Here is a 4438-nt window from a genome sequence, read left to right as displayed (position 1 = left end):
AAGGAAGCTTGCAAAGCTAGATCAGTAGTAGCCCTTGAACTAGGGGCAAAAATGTCAGATGTGCTCAAAGATTCAAAGGATGGGTCATTTCGCAAACCAATGAAGACTGGCAAGAAAGCCCAATCTGAGAAACGCAGAGAAGAAAGTTTATTATTGAAGGACAATCGAGTTCCTATCCACAACACTAGGGGCAACTTCAGACCCCGATTGGATGGAATCCTACATCATCAGCGAATAGCAACCATTCTCCTGGATTCAGATGGCTTCGAGATCCTACGACCGATCAACATGGACAAGTTAAACTTTTCTATCCTTGAGAGGCCCGGTGGGCCGAAAACCCGGAAGGGCGACCCAGGCAAAAGTTAGAGCAGAGAAAAAGAAAAAATGAAAAAATGAAGAAAATGAAAAAATGAAAAGAAAAATGGAAAAGAAAAAAGAAAAGAAGAAAAGAAAAAGAGGAAAAGAAAAGAAAAACAAAGCTCGCAAGGTTGAAAACCCGGAAGGGCGGCCTTGGCAAAATTTAGAGCACAAAAGGAGAGTGTCAACACCCGAGTCAACCTCAACCCGGAACTACGTGCGGCCTAATTCCCATGTTTGGGATACGTAGGCAACTTCATCCTGAAGTCTGGCCCCAACCATTTTCAGCCTGCCTGGCTCAGCCATGTTGATTGGCTTATCTTTATTTAACTCAGCTATCTTATCCATGTGTAAATTGGCTCGTCTTCGTTAAAAATCGGATTGTCCTATTCCGTTACAAGATTCAGCTGCAAGATGATTCAAAGTTCAAATCTGAGATTGTGCATCTCGAGAGTAGATTCCATGTTGGTCAAGCAGTGGCCATTTGCAAAAAAAGTTTTTGAGAATTTTTAATGAAGGTGACTAATTTTCTCGAAAATATCTCATTTTCCCAAAACTAGACCATATCTAGAACCCAAGAATAGGAAAATTTTCAGTGCTCACAGCCTGACTTGCATGATTTCGAATCAAAAAATCGAACAAGTATGTTAATCTAACTCTTATATTGATTAAAATTGTTTTAGTTGAAAGATAAAACAAAAAATGGTCAAAATGATGAACTAGGGGCACAATGGAGTCAGGTTTTCTGTCTTTTTCCCCTTGTCAACATACTTGCCGGAAAGGGCACCATATTCGCCAGAAAGGGCACAACTGAAGCTAATAGGCAAAAAGGCTCTCACATCCTCCAAGCAGCAAGGTATCAAGTCAAGTGCGAAGCACGAACTGGAAATGGAGCTGGATGCTCGGTTCCTTCATCCGGGCGATCACACCCAAATTGGCATCTAACCCGAAATGGGGACGTAGAAAACGTAATGTGTGAGGTCAATCAATTATATACCTAGCCGGTGAGACGTATTCATCTCGATCAAGCCAAGCTAGGGGCATCATCAACCGATGTCAGTTGCGGATCTGCTGCACATCCTGTCGCATCACAACTCCTCTGTGGGAAAGTTCACTAGTTACGAGCGAAAGAAAGAGAATCTAGTAGAATACTAGGGGCAAGTGCCCACAATTTCCTATTTATCCATCAACCACCCAGGGGAGGGATAAAAAAATAAGAGAGATTGAAGAATAGAGAGATGTGCACTGAGAGAAAAAGTGAGGAAAGGGCTTGTCAGAGAAATAAAGATTGTGTGCCAAAGTGATGTGAGAATCACAAATGAGAAAGGCTGGGAAACAATACCTGGCAAAGCTGTGGGCTCCTTGTGAACTGAGAGGTCTCTTGCCATTGGAACACGTTCGATTGTTGTGTTTGTTGTTTTTTATTCTTGTTTTGAATCGTTTCGAATGTCAATAGATGTGTTTGGGTTGTTTACCTTTGTCTTTCCCTTTGTTGAGTTGTGGTGTGCTGTGTTCAGTCGTAGGTTCAATACCCAGTTAAGAACAAGTTTTTCAATTTAAATTTCAAAAATAAATCGTTTTGTACTCAGAGTGTTGTGCCGTTCTCCACATATGTGCAAAACAGGGTTTGTTCTTTCATAAAACTGCAGGGTTCAACCCAGGCCATATGATAACAATAGAACAAGGACCTAACAGAAGCTATATGGGTTCCAAACTGCAAAGCAAAAGAAAAGAGGGAAAAAGTCGGGCATTTGAGTTTGTTTCAATTTCAGAAAATTCCGAGATTGCATTCCGAATGTACCTTTTCAGGCCTTGTCAATGCTCCGAAGTATGAGTGTGTCTCTACCTCAAGCTCAAGCCTACTTCAAGCCAGAATGGCGATCAGAAGTGCTCTCCCTGAGTACCATTCCTTGCCAGAGGAATCTTGGTTATGTTTGTAATGAATTCTTAGGAGACCAACTGCGACGGTGGAAACTAGAGTTTGAATGGCAATGCCTAGAACACAAAGGTTTGGAATTTCCGAGACTAAAGTCTGGTTTGAATACCCAGGGGTGTATCCTCGGCTTCAAATCTGTATGAAAGCCCCATAGATTGAGATAGCATGTGTACGCCTCAATTCTGGATATTGAACCAACCTAGTCTGTCACCTCGTTGGAGAATAGGGAAAGTTGCGAATATGAGCAGCGGCATCCGTGGCTTCTACATGAAAAGGTTACCCCTTGCCAACATTTCAGGACCTTTGTACTGTGAGTTGAAGGTAAGAGTTCGAAGAACACAATGAGAGATCCTCGTCAGAGTAGAGCGGTTTATCGCCACTCGCCCCATGAGGTGCTTTCTAAAGTGCCGCTTTGTTTATTCATTGCATTCCCTAAACATCATGCATTACATTGCTTGTAACATGTATCATATCATCACACTTATTGCATTTATTTGTATCTTGTGTTATCTTGTATCATTTATCCTTTCACGCTGTGCAGTGTTTGGGATCGTTGTCCTCTGGGGCTATCTCAGGATGCGTGAAGCGCATTCCTGATTGGTTTTATTTCGACCTCTTCTCATGGTTTCGGCATGGTTAGAGTGTTCCTTTCCTCACAGGATTTCAGCGTGTTTGGAATTTATCTCAGGTCACATGAAATGCACTCTTGATTGCTTTTCTTTGGACCTCTTCTCACGATTTCAACGTGGTTAGAGTGTCATTTTCCTCACACGATTTTAGCGTGTTTGAAATTTATCTCAGGACGCGTGAAGCGCGCTTCAGATTGCTTTTCTTTGGACCTCTTCTGACGATTTCAACGTGGTTAGAGTGCTCCTTTCCTCACACGATTTCAGCGTGTTTGGAATTTATCTCAGGACGCGTGAAGCGCGCTCCTGATTGGTTTGTTTTCGCGCCTTTTCTCACGATTTCAGCGTGGTTAGAGTGTTCCTTTCCTCACACGATTTCAGCGTGTCTGGAATTTATCTCAAGTTACGTGGAACGCGCCTCTGAGTAATTGTTTTCAGACCTCTTCTCACGATTTCAACGTGGTTAGAGTGCTCATTTCCTCACACGAATTCAGCGTGTTTGGAATTTATCTCAGGATGCTTGAAGCGCGCTCCTGATTGGTTTGTTTTCGGGGGCCTCTTCTCACGATTTCAGCGTGGTTAGAGTGTTCCTTTCTTCACCCGATTTTAGCGTGTTTGGAATTTATCTCAAGTTGCGTGGAACACACCACTGAGTTGTTGTTTTCGGACCTCTTCTCACGATTTTAGCATGGTTTGAGTGTTCTTTTCCTCACACGATTTCAGCATGTTTGGGATTTGTTCTTCCTCCTTTCACGATTCCAGCGTGGTTGGAGTATGTCACCCTTTGCATCTATTGCATCATACCATTTTATCGTCTGCTTCCTTTCCATGTTAAGCTTAGTCTAGCATGTGCTCATACATTTCCTTCGTTGAAACATAGATCTGCATGTGTACGCGCCTATTCCACAAAGAGAATTGTGGTTTGAGGGTTCTGGCACCTTTTCTGTGTTAAACGTTGTTTGACTTGCATCGCCAATCCTTTATGATATTCGTGTGGTTTTGCACTGCTCGTGGTTTAATTATATTATTGCATTACATTACATTGTATATCATTTCCATTGTTTCGTTATATTGTGTATCATTTTGCATCCTGCCCCTGAACTACGCTGGTTTGATTCCCTGCAATGGGATACGTACATAGCCTGCGAGTGCAACCATTTGTTTATGCATCTATATTTTGCTTGTTTGCCCAAGTCTTACAGCCTTGTCAAAAATGGATTGTCTCTGGGCTTTGAAATTCACTCACGTCATTTCATGACTCTGAGTTCTGTCAAAGAGGGGCAACTGTAGACATTTTGACCGCCCTTAAGACTTGGGGGCCTCTGATTGTTTACTTGATAGTGAAAGTTGTGCAGTGCAAAGGTTCAATTTCTTCAGCAAGGAGAGCGTCAAATCATGACCTCACAACCCCTTGTTGGACCAAAACTATTTTGACCAAAAGGATTTTACACCTTAAAACACTCTCTTTCAAAATATTTTGGAAAAAAGTTCATACGATGTTCCGACGCTTGCATTTTGT

The sequence above is a fragment of the Camellia sinensis genome, chromosome 15 (assembly GCF_055761805.1).
Source record: "Camellia sinensis isolate YWXY chromosome 15, ASM5576180v1, whole genome shotgun sequence".
In the NCBI taxonomy this organism is placed as follows: Eukaryota; Viridiplantae; Streptophyta; class Magnoliopsida; order Ericales; family Theaceae; genus Camellia; species Camellia sinensis.
This window is presented reverse-complemented; position numbering follows the sequence as displayed.